This window comes from Pecten maximus, chromosome 8 (assembly GCF_902652985.1).
Source record: "Pecten maximus chromosome 8, xPecMax1.1, whole genome shotgun sequence".
Lineage (NCBI taxonomy): Eukaryota > Metazoa > Mollusca > Bivalvia > Pectinida > Pectinidae > Pecten > Pecten maximus.
The window spans coordinates 45,375,617-45,399,600 of NC_047022.1; the positions used below are offsets into that span (position 1 = coordinate 45,375,617).

General features: G+C 34.3%; 1 long non-coding RNA gene across 1 annotated transcript; it reads left to right on the plus strand.

Moving 5' to 3' along the window:
* The first annotated feature begins 3,972 nt into the window (after positions 1-3,972).
* On the plus strand, positions 3,973-22,770 carry LOC117333673. The gene is made up of 3 exons (XR_004533980.1): positions 3,973-4,038; positions 20,686-20,751; positions 22,259-22,770. It is a non-coding gene; the product is annotated as an uncharacterized LOC117333673 (long non-coding RNA).
* The last annotated feature ends 1,214 nt before the right edge of the window (positions 22,771-23,984 follow it).

Consider the following 23,984-nt stretch of genomic DNA (forward strand, 5'->3'; position numbering starts at 1 on the left):
ATTGTACTCGTACGTCATTATATATATATACATGTACATATATCATATATAGGTGTACATCATATTGTACTAGTACGTCATTATATATATACATATATCATATATAGGTGTACATCATATTGTACTTGTACGTCATTATATATATATACATATATCATATATAGGTGTACATCATATTGTACTTGTACGTCATTATATATATATACATATATCATATATAGGTGTACATCATATTGTACTTGTACGTCATTATATATATATACATATATCATATATAGGTGTACATCATATTGTACTTGTACGTCATTATATATATATACATATATCATATATAGGTGTACATCATATTGTACCCGTACGTCAATATATATATACATATATCATATATAGGTGTACATCACATTGTACATGTACGTCAGTATATATATATACATATATCATATACAGGTGTACACCACATTGTACCCGTACGTCAGTATATATATATACATATATCATATATAGGTGTACACAACATTGTACCCGTACGTCAATATATATATATATACATATATCATATATAGGTGTACACCGCATTGTACTCGTACGTCAGTATATATATATATACATATATCATATACAGGTGTACATCATATTGTACCCGTACGTCAGTATATATATATATATATATCATATACAGGTGTACATCATATTGTACCCGTACGTCAGTATATATATATATATATATATATCATATACCTATCTGAGTACATATAGGCAACACAGAATTTAAATGTATTGAAGTGGATTCAAATTAGAGGAACTCGAAGGACTCGGGTGTCTTTGTAATAATATTGTACCGCCAAATATTGCATTATTAAGAAGCTTTCCTCATTTACTTTTCTTGTCTGATGCCTTACCTCGAGTTGTAAACGTTGCATCGATACAACCAAATCTTAAAGATAGGTCCATGTACGTATGTATGCATGCTTTGTGCGTTGTTCGAAATCAGCTGACAGTTCTTCCTTTTTTTGTGATGTAGTTTTTATTTAAAATCAAATATAAATTATATGATTAGAAACCTAGACCCGACCCTATCTCAATTTCTCTCATTAAAAGATTGTAAATCTCATACACCCAACACGGTGACCTAGACACCAATGTCTCCATCTTACAGCTCCTCTCTACAGCCTGTTTTATTTGCTGTTTCCGTCAGCTGTCAGTATCTTCACGAGAATAACAGACGAAAATACTAATATGGCCACAAACAGTGGCTTCTGATTTAAATAGAAACGAAACAATGTTCATTGTGGAGAGATGTTTAAAGGGGAATAACTCGTAAACTTACGAAATGTGTACACGCGTACATGTGTGTATGACGATTGTGGTTATACTTTAAACTTTGAGTCAGATTCCAGTATTTACATTCCGTGTACATGCGTGTCACTAGTAAACCTTTTTTTGTATATGAGACTGTAAAGTACTGTCTTCAATGATTCCGTCAGTGTAGGAACACAGTTCTAGCTTGGTGTTGTAGAGTTATTTCAGTTTTGTTTTAAGAAGGTTACGTGTATTTAAATGAAATAGGAAAAGATAGGGGAATCCCCTACAAGTTCTATGTCACTCCGTAAGAATACATACTAAGTGTAGAATGAGTGAAAATGATGATAAACTTTTATCGATAAACAGTCAGTGTAGTATTGTGTGAGAACAATAATACAACAGTTAAACAATGTACAGCGATTCGACGTTAAAAAAATGAGACAAATCACGTGATTACTGATTATAAGTCTATTTCGATCAAAACAATAATACACCATTATCGATAAACAACAGTAAAATATTACATATGTAGTTATTTACATGAGTTCCTTAACTCTCAAGAATATATGAATGTTTAATCTCATTACTTTGGGATATCGTGATAATTTGTGACAGATTTTTTTAGTTTTACAAAAATGGGTCATATATTTCTTTTGTCACATAATCAAGGTTTGTTCTCAACTTAAAATCAAAATCAAAGTACGTAAATATTCCTTTCGTAAGTGACCTTAGGAAAGATACTAAGCTGCTATGATGCTACGATGGGAATAGTTAGAATCTTCGAGAAAAAATGTCCATTCTACGGATTAATCAACGAATTAACCAAATGATTAACAGACATATTAACCATTCGTCCATAACATAAACAGGAAATATCTTTAAAAAGATAAACGGCATAGTTTTAATGCTAGTGGTTATAATGTAAAACTACTGGTGAAATGAATTAACGAACTACATTGTAATTCATAAATGCGCAGTTTCAGCACGGATGATAACATTATATCAGTTTGAATCATTTTTGGTGATAATAAGACTGCAAATGTGTCATTTGAATAGATGCATCCACTTATTCAGCTTGCATTCAATTTAAAAGGGACATCACGGTAAAAACGTTGCAGTTTTCACTAAATGTACGCGTTTTGTTCCTTTCCAGTTATGTTTCTGTGCTCTCCCAATGTTCACAGTCAATCCCTATGTCAAGGTTGACCATTCGATTTAGTTGGGAATCCCCCTCTAAATTTAGCGCGGAAATTATTTTAAAATCATTACGTATACGTGACTGTTTTGAAATCGTGACAACACAGACACACGATAGTTTACAAAGCGATATCTATATTCCATTTGGGTTAGTTGGATAACGATATTATACAGTGGTTTAAATGTTAAATAACACGTTCTGTATATATTACGCACACATATTTATGTGTAAATAAGTGTAAACACTTGTCATATAGTATAGTGACAATAGCGATGTACTGACTGTATAAATATTTCCGAGTTTGTGGAACTATTACCAAGTTTGTGTTAATGTTACCGAGTTTGTGTTAATATTACCGAGTTTGTGCAAATATTACCTAGTTTGTGTGAGTATTACCGAGATTGTCATGACCTACTATCAAACAATCAAGCAGAACACGAGCGGCGTCCGTATTACTGCTGTTTTCATGTTTGAACTGTTACAATCTATTGTACTGCTTCCTAAGTTTAATTCTAGGATTGTGTTTGACCCATTTTCCTATTATTCTCTTCATTGCGGAAGCTGTTATCGTTTTCAACCGCAGTCGATTCACAATGGAAGCCAGTTTTGTTTCCATGTGTTTTAGTTTGTTCTGTGCATGCGTTTATCGTATATATCACAAAATTTGCATATTCAGATTGTTAACCTTTTAATAATTGATAATTGATGTTTTTATGTACATACATCATCAAATTCGAATGGTTACTTTTTTTTAAAGATATACCAAATAATATGATAAAAAATACAAAATAAATATTGGTTTACCGTAAGGTCCCTTTAACTTTGTTTCGTTTTTAACTGTATATCTGCATTTTGCATTGACCGCTACATTGTCCAATCACATACTTCATCTTGTCCAGTAACGCAACCTGTCGCGTCATATCCGGAGCCAAAACAAAATTAGACGGCTATGGCAAAAAAGATAAACGGCATAGTTTTAATGCTGGTTGTTATAATGTAAAACTGCTGGTGAAATAAATTAACGAACTAATCAATAAATGCGTTTCAGCACGGATAACGCAATTATATCGGTTTGAATCATTTTTGGTTATAATAAGACTGCATTTGAATCAGGAATATAATTTTATTAATGTGTCATTTGAATGGATACATCCACTTATTCAGCTTGCATTAAATCTTTATTTTGTTTCGCCTTTAACTGCATACCTGCATTTTGCATTTACCGCTACATTGGCCAATCACATACTTCATCTTGACCATTAACGCCACCTGTCGCGTCATATCCGGGACCAAAAGAAAATTATACGGCTATGCCGAAAAATAAATCCTAAAAGTGTCGTATGTACCTGTAGATTGAGAACATCTATGACTCTTCAGCGCGCACACATGGTGCACGTTACTGTACTGTGGTAATGTAAACAAGGAAGCCATATGGTTCATGCTAATTTTATATATGTATCATGTCCTAACAAGTGATTTTACAATGGCGTCCTGTTGAATGATGATAAGAGACGATTTACACCCCTTCGGGAGCCAAGGTAAGATATACGAGTGTTTTTTTGTTGTTCGTTGTAGTTTTATTGGTGATATGTGTACATATTAGAATGAATGTCAATTAAAATAATCATCGAAATGCAGTTGTTTAAACAGGTTTTTAATAACTAGAGCAGGCATTAGAACTTCACTCTACCCGGAACAAATATCGGTTAGGAAGACAGGCATTATACTCTCACTCATACATGTTCTACAGACAGACATCATAATTCACTCTACCCCCGGGGTAAATACATGTTCTACAGACAGACATTATAATTCACTCTACCCCCGGGATAGATATATATTAAACAGACAGACCATCCCTGGGATGTAATCTGTTACAAAGACGGACATCACAGTTTCACTCCAACCCAGGGCATATATCTGGTAGTCAGACAGATATTATTACTTTTCTTCCACCCCGGGACAGATATCTGATAGTCAGACAGATATGACTACTTCTCTCCAGCCCCAGGGACAGATATCTGGTAGTCGTACACACATTACTACTTCTCTCCACCCCCATGGACAGATATCTGGTATTCATACACACATTACTACTTCTCTCCACCCCCAGGGACAGATACCTGGTAGTCTAACACACATTTCTACTTCTCTCCTGCCCCAGGGACAGATATCTGGTATTCACTAGTATATAGCTAGTAAGATGTCTGTTTGAGAAATTGATCCATATACGTGTACGACCTGTGACGGATGAGAAGACGATAAACATTGATAAGATCATTACTTGTCCTCGCGGGGACATAATGTATGTTTTTTGTTTCGTAATTGTTTGAAGAAAACCAAATTTTATCCTGAATACTATAGCTTGTAGTCATACACATTACTACTTCTCTCCACCCCCAGGGACAGATATCTGGTATTCATACACACATTACTACTTCTCTCCACTCCCAGGGACAGATATCTGGTATTCATACACATTACTACTTCTCTCCACCCCCAGAGACAGATATCTGGTATTCAAACACATTACTACTTCTCTCCACCCCCGGGGACAGATATCTGGTATTCATACACACATTACTACTTCTCTCCTGCCCCAGGGACAGATATCTGGTATTCACTAGTATATAGCTAGTAAGATGTCTGTTTGAGAAATTGATCCATATACGTGTACGACCTGTGACGGATGAGAAGACGATAAACATTGATAAGATCATTACTTGTCCTCGCGGGGACATAATGTATGTTTTTTGTTTCGTAATTGTTTGAAGAAAACCAAATTTTATCCTGAATACTATAGCTTATAATTATTTCGTCTGACTTTTTGTAGCGGGTTTCATACATAGACTGTACAATTATTTAAACATTTCGTAGTTTAAATACACGACTTAAAGACGTTGTGTGTTTTCTTACTATCATTATTTATGTTGATATATATGCTACTTGCAGTTTACAGGGACGATTCCGGCGTGGCTAATAGCATAGACATACACTTGGGCGCATTCAAATTACCTGTAGATATAGAAATCCATGCTCATATTTTCCAAACTATATATATAGTAGTTAATCAACTTCATTATTTCATTAACAGCCAAATTGTCACAGCAAAATCATTATGCGAGGTCTCTTTTTTTCCGATTACATGCATGATTGGAATCTATGTGTGTATACTATAAATGTTGTGTATATTGTTAAATGGAAATTGTCAAATAAATATTGTTTGAAATACATAGACTACAGAATGATGTGTATGTATAGTCCGATGTGCCCTCTTTATTGTGAGAAAACAATACATTGGTGTATTTAATAAAGAAATCTATAAAATACATTTTAACATATTTCAATTAATTATAAGCATAACATGGGAATCTTTCCCGTCCCTTTTATTTTGGAAGCAAAACAAAATAACGCACTAACAATACAGACGTCACCATTACGATCAAGACCTAACGTCCAAACAATGTGAACTATTTCGTCCTTTCTCTATCTACAGACCAGTCTATTTTACGTCCAACGAAGCCTGATGATAGATCATGTAATTTGAAATTTCCCATTGAACTGGTAGGTAACAAAGGAGTTCCAGAAGAAAATATTTACCTTCTGTGAAGAGAATGTCGGAGAAGAGTATATAATAGATATATTATATCATTATCGTGGTTTTGTTTTACCGCAATCATTGAAAATTCGCTAGGAAATCATATATTCCAAATCGTTACCGTTTAAAACCAAATGAAATCAAACTGAATGATCTATTAAACGGTCATACTTATAAATGAGTTATAAATGGTGTATCATTGTATTATTTTCTAGAAAAAAATCTCTATATCGCGTAATATAATCATAATTGAAGTTAGTGAAAGCGATATAGATTAATTCTCTATACACAGAACAATTACATGCCGTGTAATTACCGTTATAGAAATGTTTTCACCAACTGTTAACACCTGTCAATCACATATCTTAATTACAATAGAGAGTATACCTGTTTCGCAATGACCCCATCGGACCCCTATGGTTTTTTTTACCTGAGGGGAGTATATGTTGTTATCCAGAAGGATTTTAGGCTGTAGTTGGTCCATGTCTACTACCTGTATCTCACATCTTACCGTAGGATTTTTTTTTTAAATAAATAAAAGAAATTACACGTTTTAAATCGCAACAATTAGTGTTCGTGTATTATCTCAATAATTAATAACAAATACACGGGATAACAGCTACCGTAATTATTTAAGTAAATATAAACTAAATATTGTGAAATTATACCCTTATGGTTTGGGCGACACTCTCATAATCCTATTGTAAGACTTTTTTTTACAGAGAATTAATTAGACAATAGATTGCTGGGATACCTGCATCGAATGGGGTGGACAGTTTACCTGATGACACACCATAATCAGGCACAGCCTACTATAGCTCCGCCCACATACTCTCAGATTTGTTGCCACAGGTGTGATTGACATGTCTAGATGATTTTTACAAAGGACATCGTCGAAGTTTTAATCGTTTGCTGATGTCACTGCACGTTCATGAAATTAATGTAAAGGCTATAAACAGACATATAGATTCGCTTGTTACCGTACATTGATTGATATATTTAATCAGAAGACAGTTACCTGTACAATAGCAAACTCGTAGAGACTCGGCAAAAATCAGACACCGCAGATCGTCAGTACCGACCGCAGTGCAATTTAATTAGGGTGCATCAGAGACCTATAGTATATAGGTCTCTGGGGTGCATGTGATTATTTATTTATTACCATATTTCGTTCAATTAACGCATTAAAATCAGACACATTGTTGACTTGAACATTACAATAAGCAGACATCTGTCTCCGGCCGTATCTTCATCTGTGTACCATTGTCGTGGTAATTTATTTGCTACATAAAATACTGTGTTATCGAACATAAACATAATATGTCGTTACTAAAACCAAAGACATATATATGTCTCTGCTAAAAAATATATATCATGTGGCATAAAACTTAGTTGTTGCTAGCCACATCGTCATTCACAATATAAAAGTGGTACGCATTCAGATATTTTCATTTATATTTATAACGTACCCTCATGTGAGCCCACAGGCGCTTGCATAGAAAATATTACTTTCATTTTTTTTTGATATGACAGTGGTATGTTTAATCTGTTAGCGCCTGTGGTAGGACTGTGATCTAAAGTTTTCTGACTGCAGTTCAAAGGAACCTTGCAACTTACCTGTGATAAACGGTGACGAGTACACAACTAAATTCACACATGTTCCTAATAATTTGATAGTTGTGTAATTGTCTGTAGCTAATTTCAGGTATCAAACGTCATTTTTTCAGCGGTATTATCAAGCAGGGAAAGTAACCATTTAGGAACACAAAATGTCAAACTTTTCAGGAAAATCAAAACCGAGAATAATATGCATAGAAAGAAAAAAATATTGGGAGAAAGATCCTATGGTCGGTTAATTTATGTACATGTCTGTGATATTTAAATAAGACACAGTAAAAAAATACCGAAGACGAGTTTAAAGTTCTTTATTCGAGGTACGGAAAAGCCCCCCCCCCCCCCCCCCCCCCCTCCCCCCACACACACAATATAAAAGTGGTACGCATTCAGATATTTTCATTTATATTTATAACGTACCCTCATGTGAGCCCACAGGCGCTTGCATAGAAAATATTACTTTCATTTTTTTTTATATGACAGTGGTATGTTTAATCTGTTAGCGCCTGTGGTAGGACTGTGATCTAAAGTTTTCTGACTGCAGTTCAAAGGAACCTTGCAACTTACCTGTGATAAACGGTGACGAGTACACAACTAAATTCACACATGTTCCTAATAATTTGATAGTTGTGTAATTGTCTGTAGCTAATTTCAGGTATCAAACGTCATTTTTTCAGCGGTATTATCAAGCAGGGAAAGTAACCATTTAGGAACACAAAATGTCAAACTTTTCAGGAAAATCAAAACCGAGAATAATATGCATAGAAAGAAAAAAAATTTGGGAGAAAGATCCTATGGTCGGTTAATTTATGTACATGTCTGTGATATTTAAATAAGACACAGTAAAAAAATACCCCCCCCCCCCCCGGACATTAGCCCCTAGGACAATAGCCCCTCCGGACAAAAGGCCCTTCACTATATTCATAGAACAAAGGTATAACACAATTATTGATCACTTTAGCCACATACAATACCGACAAATGGATGTGATATCTAGCGTGTACTGTACAGAATGACCATGACATTATTATAGTAAATTGAAATACTTATACATTAACAATTGCTGGCATATTTGTAAAATTTTCAGATTGTTAATACCAAGTATACATCATGTATGTATATTTATTATATCTTCATCCAATACACACACATGTATGAATACGTGTGCCTGTTCACTCGTCTATACATATACAACACGTATCATTCAAAAGCAACTTAATCCAAAATGCTCAATTTTTTATACTCTCTTCTTTATCACATTTTTGAATTGAATATTCTTGTATTTTGTACCATCATGTGATTATGTTATTATTCATTGTTTTGTTAATTTTACAGGAGTCGTTTATAAGTTGGTAAAATTTGCTGACTAATCCCTTTGTCATTTCTGTATATCAATAAAATATGTTTTAACTTAAACTACAACACGTGTACAGTGGACCCGCGATAATCCGGACGCCGATAGTCCGGACAACTCACAGTCCGGACGGAAATGCACGGGAACGGATTTCCGTAACGTTATTTGTACTCACCAGTCCGGAAATTTGGATTCCGATTCCGGAAGCCCATTTCGGGAACGGAGCGAACTTTTCATTAGTAAATTTCCCTCAATAATCCGGACGATTTCTTCACCACGAGGAGAAAAAAATGTCGGGGCAAGTCACCCGTGTCGACAGCTGTACAGACTATCACTTGACACTGTGCGTAGTCATAGCGACCGCTGCTAGGTCATAGCCCCGGGTGTTTACCTGTGTTACAATGTGTAGCTTTTGTTTTTATAACGGTACATTGCTTTTTCTCTACGACCTAAATGTTACAGTATTAAAGGATTTTATAGTATAGCCTGGTCTTGCTTTTATCAACTTGACGTACAATATCTATGATAGTTATTTTACAGACGGCAACTTTTATAGGAACACATATTGCTATTTCGTAGTTAGCAAGAATTTATGCACAAACATACAGTGCGTGATACGATAATTAATCAATCTCAAATACATGTAATAAATTTATGATCGGTAATTAACATCATTAACGCTTGTATTGGGTAAACACGGATATCGGCTTGTAACACCGTTACGTGAAACTCATTGAAAGATGCATGCTATTAATTACATACACATTTACGTATTAAGCAGTGATCACAAGAACTGGGTTGATTACACACAAATTAGTCAATAGTCGTCTGATACTTAATTAATTATGTAAGCGTCACATTGTTAAGTGAATACGGGTTTAATAATTATCGGACATCTTGGGTAGTTCTCGCTAGTGTCCCGTACTTTTAAATAGATAGCTTGGGGTTTCTGGTACGTAAAAATCATAAAAAAAAACATGGACTGATGGTAAGTTGTAAAATCCGGATCTTTTATTGTATACATATATACCCTTACACATAATGATATGTGATTATATGCATGTATATAACAATTAATTTACTATTTACATCATAAACAATATCCTATCATAGATTTGTGCTGGAATTGCACATACAGACAATTCAACTACTAATAAAAGTAATACAACATATGTATGAGAAACATTATAAATGGTTATTAAGCCATTCTAATTTTCTCTTCCTTGCAAATTTAATATATTTAGCAAGATTTGAGATATAACTTCTATTATTTCTTGTTAACAGCTCTATTAATTTGAACATGCTAGGTTTTCATACAATTATGAGATTTAATGCATTTTTTTCGTAATTAATACAAATAAGGACAATTTAAGATGAGATGAAATTGAATGGAGTGAAAATAGCCTTCATAGCGTAATTGACTTAATTACGTTGTGGTCTTAAAGTGTACCCGTAACGATTTGCTATTTCAAGTTTAAATGTGATTTAGGATGAAACTAAAAATGCTGAAAGGCCGACTTTCACAGCGACTTTAGTTTTAGAGTAATTGCGATTTTTCTCGAACCCAGAGCCGTTGACTACGTTTCGGTGACATCTGACCTGTGACGTCAGAGGTTTAATGGGATCAGAGCGGTCATATAGGAAATATATATAGAAACAAACGTGAACACGTGCCTGCAATTAATGCGAATGAGACAACAATAATGAAAGTACTGAATAAACTTTTTGACTTATATTTGTGAGTTAGTTAATAACAAATGTTACCGAAACCAGGGGCATATAATTTTCTATTATAACGTGCCATATACAACATGTAACATCTTATTAATTTTCTATTATACCGGGCCAAATACAACGTGTATCATCTTACTCATTTTCTAATATAACAGGTCGTATATAACATGTAAAATTTGAATAATTTTCTATTTTAACGGGTCGCTGTAACATGTATGGCATTTGAATAATGGGTCGTTTACAACGACTTACATCATATAGCCTTTATTATGAGGGCATTTCCGGGTTGTTACATACCAATATTGATTTCGGTTATAATACTTCTAGTAATAGAAATTTAAAATACAATTCATACACGATGTAAAATAAAAGTTAAAAAATTGGAATTTTTATTAGCCAAAACAGCAATAGATATGTTGCAAATACACTTGAAGATACCGTTATTTGTGATTTTCGGAAAGATTCATAGAGTAAATTTTCAACATCGTGGGTTTATGAATGAGGCAACATAGGTTAATCATTCTATAGACAAACCTTTAAGATACATTTTTTTCCCCTTGAAAGGAAAACGAAACCCACTGAATTCCAAAAATAATATGTTTGATTTCAACAACTTAAAAATGTCTTCCCTATAGTAACACGCAATTCTTAATAAAATTCAAGCTCAATTTACGTACAACATGTGAAAGTATATCTTCGGAACTTTTTTGAAGTACATAAAAAACCAAACGCGAGAACTCACAAGAATTATCGGCGTGTGCCGATTAGAACACCAGACACCTGTAGTGCAGTGACAGGTGTGACGAACTTGTGGACCATAATTTCACACTTGGTAATTGTTTAGCGGTTATACTAAGCCACTCAATTCGTAATTCTCCGAACATGTTTCTAATCTTCTAAAGTCCTGTTTTAAGTGAAGATATGACTTGTGACACACGAATGGAAAGTAAAACCACAATGATCTCGATCACTTCACAATAATGACACAATAACAAAAAAAAAATTTAATGATAATAAAAAATAAATAAATAAAATTTGAAAAATTCATACACGAAAATTATTGCGAGTTAATAAGTTTTAGTATTAATTATGATTAATCACGATGAACTAAATTGTATGTTTTCTATATACATATAAAAAACGGAGCGAAAATGATGGTTTTAATAAGAACCTATACTATGTACCTGTACATAAAGTATCAATTATATTATAATTGTTGCGAATCACTTTTATTTAATTTCACTGACAACGATCATATAAAAATTATATCTTTCTCAAGAATGTAATCGTCCGTTATCCCTGAGACCATGACATGTAAAATACCCTCGGGATAAAATCTGTATATGTAGAAGTTTGTTGCAGGCTCCAACACTGGTATTCATACGTGAGAGATTTAGTCTATTGTAGATCATGATGATTATAATATATTACTTTCTGAATTAAGTGTTCTTCATGACTTGAAGCGGGTTTTGTATAGAATATAATGCTTAGATTTTATCTCGGCACTCGGCCAACCGATTTTGATGTGGTTCGCGACATCATTCTTTGGTTTTTACAAAAAATACCATGTTTGAATATCGTTTTTTTGTTCTTGGTACACTTTAACACCGAGTTTCACCACGTCAGCATTTGAACACCAAGAACTTTAACTCTGTACATGTACCACTTGTGATATATACTGAAATGACTAAAGTTTTATATACATGTATGACTAAAAAAAAACCCCACTTTTTATGTTAAATATTTTATTAGAAAATGTTTTTAGATAATGCAATGAACTTTCAAAATACATGTCAAATACAATTGATATAATTCATATATATTCATAAATATATATGATCTCTAGCAATATAGTCTTTGGAAAAAACATTTGATTGTGTCACATGGATTCTAAAATAAAGAAATGCTTTAACAGCTTAATATTTAAATCACACGCTTCAGAAAAAAATATACGTTGAAATTTTATTGTTATCACATGAAATAATCAGCAAATATGTTTTTTATCTTCTAAAAACCACCGTACTGTCTTCTTAAATAATGTTAAATAAATATAATGTTTATTATCAAAAATACCAAAGAAACTGTTGATGTAATACCATGTACTGACTTTCGTATGCGTGAAGTATCACTATCGAAATGGAGATCATTTACAAATCGTGTGCTTTTAACATGCATCTTATTGCCGTACTCAACAAGACAAACACGTAACATGAATTAAATAACTTCCACAATTCCAATGATCGATGGTAAAATTATGGATTGATATACATGTATTTAACTCGTTATGGTCATAAACTTGCTAAAACTAACTTTCTGATAGCAAAACTTTAAAAGAATAGTTATCATTTATTTGAAAATATATTTATCTGTAAAAGATTGATGCATAGTAATAACAAGACATTTCGTAACTGTCTTGTAAATCTTACCTGTGCACGGAGAATGACTTGTCAATCATTCTTATCAACCAATGAAATACGCGCAAAGCCTTTCCGCGGCGTTTGATTGACAGGAACAATGCTCACTGAGGTGTGACGATCTTCAGTGTCATCTGCTTTGTATAAGGTGACTTGTCAATCTAACCGATGAAATTCGTATTAAGTATTAAGATTTTATAAAAATCATTGAAATCACATTTTTGATAGAAACAGTAACCATAAAATAGGCCAGAGTAAAAAAAAAAAAATACTCAGTGACATGATATTAATGTGAAGACATGAAACTGCCGGTATATTTAACACCCATATTATATGGATGCCCTAAGATACGATATATTGCAGGTTTTTGACTATGCAACCAGTATCATTACACATAATTAGTGTTATTCCCACTTTTGATCAGTTTCATATGTGGAATTAGCCAGAGTTTCTATTGGCCTCGTCTGGCACACTACGATATGAAAACGTGGAATTCTCCGACAGCTGACAAGATTTTGGTCCTAATACAATAAAATCGGGAATGACATAACACTTACATATATGGATAAATGAGATATTTATTTACCCCAGTATACCCATTTAGTCCCATCTAGGTGTTTTATTCAGTCCTTATAGACCCTCGCTTTACGCTAGTCAATATTTCATTCTGGATTCGACTCCATGTTGCTAACTATACATTGTAGGTCGCGGTCGGCCTAATTACCTAACCATGTGCGATGATACAACTTTTATTTCTATAGATTTTACCGCTTATAATTAAGAAATTATGAATTTTTGAATTTAATATAACAGGTTTTGTGAAATAATAAGCTTAGTTTTCTTGATTCAAACTACTTTAGAAGAAAAACACAATAAATTATATATGGTCTTTTCGGTCCATTGCGTTCCGATTCGGGTTGTTAGTCGTTCTGTCACTTACAAAATGGCAGGTCAACAGCGTGAAATTTTGACTAGCGTAAAGCAAGGGTCTATACTGACGGAATAAAACACCTAGGTGGGACTAAATGGGTGATCTGGGGTAAATAAATATCTCATTTATCCATATTGGTAAGATACGTGCGATTTCACACCGGTTTTATTGTATTTACACCTTATATCTTAGCGACACCAAACGGTGACGGAACATTCAATGCTTTCATATAGTAGGCTAGTGCGTTCTGGCTCTACACCAGAAATGTATGCAAATTATATCCTTACTTGGATTAAAGTTGTTTGAAATGATAAATGATCATCACACAGTGATTCTTAGATCTACTACTCAAGAAATAACTTCCATCAAATCTACTTTCTTTTACCTGTCAGCGACACACAGCGGAATTTTTACAGTTCTTTATATATCAAAATATACTACACATTATCTATGTCCCCTCTAAACTACGACTAGTGACAAAAAAAATCATCATATTTTCAAGCTAAGTAAAACTGATGTTTAATTCTACGGCATTTATAAGAGATGGAAACAATTAAAACCAATGGCAAATGGTTATACCGTACGTCCCTGGTCACATCGATCATAGCGTTGATGGGTGTCAGTTATATACATGTAATTACTCCATACCGATTCATATTACAGGTAAATTTTATCGCATGGGTCGGCACCGATGAGTCCTGCTGATCCTCTGTGATCCTCTGTGGTCCTCAGTGTCTCGATCGCGGAGGTTCACCGCGGCACGCTTGGTCACCGCGATCTTTGATGATTTAACCCCCGTGATCGATCGGCATAATTGGTCTATCACCAGGAAACACGGTGATTATTTCTCCATGTACACTCGTCACCATAAATCGCGGGGGAAAGGGTAGAAGTATTAAAAGCTACGGTCCTTACTGTATCTGGTATTCATACACATTACTACTTCTCTCCACCCCCAGAGACAGATATCTGGTATTCAAACACATTACTACTTCTCTCCACCCCCGGGGACAGATATCTGGTATTCACACACACATTACTTCTTCTCTCCACCCCCAGGGAAAGATATCTGGTAGTCATACAAATATTACTACTTCTCTCCACTCCCAGGGACAGATATCTGGTATTCATACACATTACTACTTCTCTCCACCCCCGGGGACAGATATCTGGTATTCACACACACATTACTACTTCTCTCCACCCCCAGGGACAGATATCTGGTATTCATACACACATTACTACTTCTCTCCACTCCCAGGGACAGATATCTGGTATTCATACACATTACTACTTCTCTCCACCCCCAGAGACAGATATCTGGTATTCATACACATTACTACTTCTCTCCACCCCCGGGGACAGATATCTGGTATTCACACACACATTACTTCTTCTCTCCACCCCCAGGGAAAGATATCTGGTAGTCATACAAATATTACTACTTCTCTCCACTCCCAGGGACAGATATCTGGTATTCATACACATTACTACTTCTCTCCACCCCCGGGGACAGATATCTGGTATTCACACACACATTACTACTTCTCTCCACCCCCAGGGACAGATATCTGGTATTCATACACACATTACTACTTCTCTCCACCCCCAGGGACAGATACCTGGTAGTCGTACACATATTGCTACTTCTCTCCACTCCCAGGGACAGATATCTGGTATTCATACACATTACTACTTCTCTCCACCCCCGGGGACATATATCTGGTATTCATACACATTACTACTTCTCTCCACCCCCAGGGACAGATACCTGGTAGTCGTACAAATATTACTACTTCTCTCCACTCCCAGGGACAGATATCTGGTATTCATACACATTACTACTTCTCTCCACCCCCGGGGACAGATATCTGGTATTCACACACACATTACTACTTCTCTCCACCCCCAGGGACAGATATCTGGTATTCACACACACATTACTACTTCTCTCCACCCCCAGGGACAGATATCTGGTATTCATACACACATTACTACTTCTCTCCACCCCCAGGGACAGATACCTGGTAGTCGTACAAATATTACTACTTCTCTCCACTCCCAGGGACAGATATCTGGTATTCATACACATTACTACTTCTCTCCACCCCCGGGGACAGATATCTGGTATTCACACACACATTACTACTTCTCTCCACCCCCAGGGACAGATATCTGGTATTCATACACACATTACTACTTCTCTCCACCCCCAGGGACAGATATCTGGTATTCACACACACATTACTACTTCTCTCGACCCTCAGGGACAGATACCTGGTAGTCATACACATTACTACTTCTCTCCGCCCCCAGGGACAGATACCTGGTATTCATACACATTACTACTTCTCTCCTGCCCCAGGGACAGATATATGGTAGTCATACAAATACAAAACACATGTAACATCTACATTTTTACAACCTGATCGGTCAGCCATCACAAATGTGCTATACTAATAATGATATACTGATGATCATTTTCCAGGCAAATTCGATCGTAATCAAATGGCCTGCATATTACATCAAATACAAACTTTAAAATATACTCATTCCTATTTTCATAGTGATTGGAATTACTAAACGGTGATGGTATATGTAATGGCCAATCAAATAGTCAATGGTAGTTGGTATTATATAATCATGTCCTTTTGTTGAGGTGTGTACGATACTATACGGACCTGATGAGTTTGTTTATCGAGGATGGTATATCTAATAGTTATCTTATGGTAAATCTAATAATCTATATAATGGTGTATGTAATGGTCTATTTAATGTTATATCTAATGGTCTACCTGATGGCATATCTAGTGGCCTATCTAAGTGTTTACCTTATTGTATATCTACTGACTATCTACTGATCATCTTATGGTATATATTATAGAATATATTATAGTATAAATAATGGTCGTCTTACTTACGGTATATCTTATAGTATATCTAATGGTCTAACTAATGGTATATATTATAATATATATAATGGTCTAACTAATGGTATATATTATAATATATCTAACGGTTTATCTAATGTTTATCTTATGGTATATATAATGGTATATATAATGATCATCTTTTGGTATATATTATAGAATATATTATAGTATATCTAATGGTCTAACTTACGGTATATCTTATAGTATATATAATGGTCTAACTAATGGTTTTTCTTATAGCATATCTAATGGTCTAGCTAATGGTATATATCATAATATATATAATGGTTTGCTAATGGTTATCTGATGGTATAGGTAATTGTACATTGGATGGTATGTCTAATTGTATATGATATACAATTATCGACATGTGTTGAGTTGAATACGATGGTTTATCAACTCGTGAAATTAATAGTTTCTTAGGCCGAAGGCCGAGGGAAATACCATTTTCGAGGGTTGATAAATCATCGCAATCACATGAAAAAGACCCATAACTGCTTTATCATATGACAAAATTACAACATTTTCCTATTACAGAATGATTCGCATTACCTGTCATAGAATTGGGTAGATAATAGTGATCGACTGGAGAAAAGTTCAAAATGACAATAAATAAGACAAACTCAGCAATGAATCTAAACATGGTTATCTATTATTGCTTAAAACTCAACAACATGTAAATGTTACAACAATTACATATTCATGTACAGTATATGTAAGACTAGCTCGTCTATGTGGGGTTCAAAGAACCGTGAATGATGTCAGATTTGGTTGAAATGCAAACAACAACTGATATATTTGAAAAAAGTGAGATTGTTAAGAATTGGCAAGTCAGGAAAGGGGAAATGTCACAGTTATTAATAATACGATATGGTATATCTAATGGTATATCTTATGATTTATTGTATGATTGATGTGTCACACCATCTCTCATTGGCTCTAATGAGATCACATGACATCAATTATTTTCTCGAAAAAAAAAAACCCCATGACATCTCCGAGGAGTCAATATGATGTGCTGTCAGGTCCTAGGAATCTTATATTGACTCCTGTTAAAATTAGAAATTATGTCATCTATGCTGATATGTATGTTAATGTTAATATAACATTCCACGAACCATGCGAAATTTTATATTGACCTCTCGGTCATGAGATGAGGTATTTTAAAGAAACTTTCTTATTTTTTTTTCTGTCAGTCTAAATAAAATTAGACTTGTAATTTCCACTCCTCTACGATACTCTACGATACTCTACGATACACTATAATACAAGATCTAACGATACCCCGTATGAGGGCATCTCAGCATGACCTTTGAGCTCAGCGAATCAGCGCGCCGCCTATGAAATTATCGGTGCGATTTCATTCTTCGGAAGTATAAAATGCTTTAGCAACGTTCCCGAGGTATTCCGGTGGTCAATCGCAACAGTAAACAATATGGCTTCTACCAACCATGCTCACCGAGAAAACCCAAACGAATTTATAGTTTAACAAACGTGTGTTGTCCGTATGTTTTTTCCTTTATCGCACGAGAGATAGACAGTAAAGGCAATGGCGTCGTTAACAAATAGTTTGAAAGGAAATAATGTGTACGGTAAGGATTTTCGAAATGCAGCTGGCAACACAATCCGTTCTTTCGACGAATATTGTTTAATCGTTTTCCGGTCTTATTTCAATGTAACGTCCAGAGGATTAGCAACTTTTTTTTATTACCGTGGCCATCAATATAGTCTACCAGTAATGTTTGTAAACGTTTGCGTACATAGATTTCAAATCAAGGGCTGAATTAAGTGGTAAATACTAAGGAGATTCAACCGACGGCTCATAAAAGTCTCTTTGTCATTGGTTGGCTAATGACGTCATTGATCACTTTTCAATTGCTTATATCTTAAGTTTGCGGCAAATGCAATATGACACATAGTCATCTACCAGCACCTTTGGAAAACTGTTTTTGACAATAGCACGGGAATGCATGATATATATGTATACTATATATCATAGTATGTCTAATGGTATATATTATGGTATATCATGTCTAATCGTCAGTATTTTTTCAAAGTTAAAAAAGACACTCGCAAAAGCGCGTGTCTTTTGTAACTTTTAAAAAAAGAACTCACTCGTGTGAAATAAATTCCATATTCAACAACCACTCAATGTGTAACATCTTTTGCTATTTATTATGGTACATTTTATGGAACGGATCGTGTTATATCTTATGCTATATATTATGGAATGTCTAATGGTCTATCTGATTATCTAATCTGATTACAGTGTGTACCCAATGGTCTACAATATAATGGCCCATGCGGTATATGATTGTTATTGTTATCTTTAGTAGGGAAGAGAAAATAAGACTGATGGTATAATTTACACTCATATAATCATACATAGTTCAGAAATTGATCCTTTCGATCAATAAGTCAAACGTTGGTGTTCTATACAATGGCTATTAGTGAACATTAGTTAAATTATGTCTATGAAAATAAGTAGTTTTCGATTTTTTAAAGTTTTCAACGATTTTCAGATTTCATTTTACCCGTACGTCATTATACAATGTACATGTGTACACCACATTGTACTCGTACGTCATTATATATATACATATATCATATACAGGTGTTCATCATATTGTACTCGTACGTCATTATATATATACATATATCATATATAGGTGTACATCATATTGTACTAGTACGTCATTATATATATACATTTATTACATTTTTACCAGTGAAATATCAAAAATTATTTATTCTATTAAAGTGATATTTTTCACTAGTGAAGAATATCATATTTTTCACTAGTGAAAAATATCACTTTTCTGATTTGACCAATCAAATCAATGATTAGAAAATACCAAAATAATTGACCAATCAGAAAGCCCGACATATATGTCAGCACCTGGACATGGGAAACTACTTTTTTGTTTACAAATTATCGCCGTAGTCCTAGTTAGCATACGGAGTAGGGTTTTTCGTTGATAAAAAATGTAATAAACAGAATATCTAACAGTGTCTTCAGTAAAACCAAATATATTTCACTCGTGTGGCTAATATTTTGATATCTTTCACTCGTGCTGCGCACTCGTGAAAAATATCAAAGTATTAGCCCCACTCGTGAAATATATTTGATATTACAGAAGACACTGTTAGATATCCTCTATATATCATATACAGGTGTACACCGCATTGTACATGTACGTCCTTAGATATATATACATATATCATATACAGGTGTACATCATATTGTACTCGTACGTCATTATATATATAAACATATATCATATATAGGTGTACATTATATTGTACATGTACGTCGTTAGATATATACATATATCATATACAGGTGTACACCGCATTGTACCCGTACGTCAGTATATATATACATATATCATATACAGGTGTACACCACATTGTCCTTGTACCCGTGTGCCACGCTACCTATTCATATACAGATTTTACATATGATACACAACATGTGGTTTTAAAACAGGTTATTTATTTCACTCGAATCGCTGATTTTTTAAGTAAGAAAAGACAACACAGATATACATATGTACAAGTGGATGTCATTTGTAAGCAAAGCATGACTCAATGCTTTTATTTTCAGTGACGACATAAGCAGAACGAGAAGTTCAAATCAGAAATGGCGTTTTGTTAAAAATTTAACGTTGTAGTAAGTATCGTGTCTCTTGTATTTATTTTCCTTAAATTGAAATTATTTATTTATTTATTTATTTCCAATTCAACAGACCCGGGGGTCCACTTACAGAATGGATAACAAATACAACATAAGTATAAAATATCACAGTTCGTTATGAATGTAACACAGACATATATGTACAAAAGTATTGAACTAGTGGACAAAATATGCTGTAATCGAACTTTGAACCCAGTGAGAGACAAATAAACATATCACAGTCTGTAGCAATGTCAAAAGTATTAAAATTACATTTAATCCTGTTTAAAACACTATACTTTCTAATATTTATGCGACTTTTCTGACAGTAAAACTGAATAAAACGGGATGATCGTAGATTACGAGCGGGTACTAAAGACACATTTGCTCAACTAAATAAGGACATTCAAATAAACAACTTACACATTTAAAAAGAAAAACACAGTCTAAATATGCTCGCCTTCGTTCGAGTCTTGGAAGTTTAAAATACCTACATGTTTCAGCGTAAGACATAGAATTAAAATCGGCGTGTGCCTTAAAACATACAAATTTCAAAAATTTGCGCTGAACAACTTCGATCTGGTGGATAAGAGAGGTTTGGTGAGGAGACCAGATCTGACAACAGTATTCTAGCTGGCTCCTCACGAGACTTATATATAAAGACCTTAAAACAGACACTTGAGCAGAATGTTTACATGTACGTTTGCTAAAACTGAGCATTCTCATGGAATTGGCAACAGTATGTCTAATATGTGTGGTAAAACTCATTGTAGAGGACAACCATACACCAAGATCTTTCACGTTTCATTCTTCAGGTTCTCTCCATTCATACTATAACTAAAATCGATACATTTCTTTTTGTTAGTAAAAATGACCTGGCAGCACTTTTTCACTTTACTTCCAGTTTCCACAACTTACACCATTCATACACTCTATCTACATGTATGTCTCTCTGTAACTGCTCACATTCGGACAACGTTCTTACACACTTAAAAAACTTACTGTAATCTGCAAACATTAGGGTATTAGAACATTTTTCAATTGGCAATTCATTTATAAAAACAAGAAAAAGTTTTGGTCCAAGAATTGAGCCTTGGGACACACCGGAAGTTACATCACACCAACCGGATGTTATCCCATTGGCAGTAACACGTTGGAATCCAAATATAACGTTAACAGGATCACTTGTTAGATTTAAACGCACTACATCAGTACATGTTTATACTCGAAATATATAAATATATATTTATGTCATAATATCTGTTTTCTGTATTCTTGTGTGTTTAGACCTTTTTCATGAAATCTTCAGTTATTCTGCATTTCCATATATCGAAAAAATGCTATACATGGGACATGTGTTTGATAAAAAAGTTAATATTTCATTACGATAACGGCACTATATTATTCTATGTTTTAAAAGTTGTATCAATTAAATATAATTTTACCGGTAATAATTGTTTATAAGGCAAGGATTAATGTCTTGATATATTCGTTTCTTTTTCAGCAACTGTGTAGGCATAGGAAATTTAGTTGAAAATGGCGTCTAATTCAGAAGACGAAGAATTACGACGGCGTGAGTATTGATTCCTTGTCATTTGTAGAAGATTGTATTAACACTGATAATAGTCATACGTATGGCGTGTACACGTCTTATCAAAAGGAATCTCCACTCAGTTCCTTTTATATTAAGGTGTTTTTCTGATTTCTCAAGGTTACGGATACAATTATACATATCAAAGAATGGTCAACATCTACGTATGAGTGCATTTAGGTTTTCAAGCGCTCAGCTTAGTGTCCGGCTAACACTTTCTGGACAAGGACGTGTCATGATCTTAAAACCAGTGTTAATTTATTGAGAGTGATATTTTTGAATATTCAGATTATGTTTAATGTATTTGTTAGATGCAAATTAATAAACCCAGCTTTTGCGAAGACTTGTTCCTTAAAACTGGTCAGATCAATCCATTAATATATTATACAATAATATGTCATTTAGATAGATACATTTCCTCACCACACGGTTCTATCTCTCAAGAGTGATATAAAGAGATACTGTAATGTATAAAACATATCCTACAAATGTATGTGACGAGTCAGTATTGAATTGAGTCAATAATATTCACGTCACAATCATTTTTGTTCACTTTGACAGACTTGGAATATAAAGATACCTATGCATTCTGTGGAGAAATATGCCAATGATTGGATTCGTTTTCTTGGTTAATTAATAATTCAGACCATTTTTACCTTCCCTGTCCCCAGAAAAATGGCGCTAAAGCTGGAGGCGGTGTCGATAATTCGCTACAATTCTCTACAATCTTATCTAGCGGATTTTGGGTCTTTTTAAGGTCTTGAACGTTGTTTTTTTTAACTTCGACATCGCAAAGCTTTTATCATTGTTTCTCGGTTCATATTTTGGAAATTCCCTTCCGTTGACACGGGGGCGCATGCCGCGCGTGTACCACGTGGGCAGTTGTAATGTTTATATTTGATTCAAACATGTTTGTGTTAACCATGCCTTTCCAATTGCGAGATTTTGCATTGAAATGTGAAACTGTTGGAACTTTATGCGAGTGGCTTATCGGCGCTAGATTACTATTGGATTTCGTGCCTTAACATGTAAGTGTTGTGAAAAAGGCATTTTTGGACTCCTACTCGCGTGACGGTTATGAAGGCGATGCAGTGACAAGAAATGTCATAAAAATGTGTCGGTACGAAAGAATCATGTTTTGAAAACCATAATTTAATAAAAAATCTTGTTTAAATTACATAATTTTTTGGTTTATGAATGCAACTAAGAATTTGTCATTTATCACAAAACTTTAGTCGACTGGTATAATTTGCAAGAGAGGTTCGTCCCGAAATTCTATGCAAAAATGAAAACAACATCGTTAGTGGAAAAGGCAGAGTTGTAGAAATAGACGAAAGCAAATTTGGAAAGAGAAAGTTTCACAAAGGTCGAAAGGTTGACATGATTTTGGTGTTTGGAGGGATTGAAAGAGACTCAAAAAAGTTAATTTTCTGTACAGCGGAGAATAGAACTGCTGACACACTTGTAAACATTATCAAAAATAACATAGGACCGGGAACAACTATCATCAGTGATTGTTGGAAGGCGTACTCCTTCTTAGAGAAAGAGGGATTCACGCATTTAACCGTAAACCACTTTCTACATTTCGTTGATCCGGGGCTCACACAAACACTATAGCGTTCACATTGAGAACACTGAA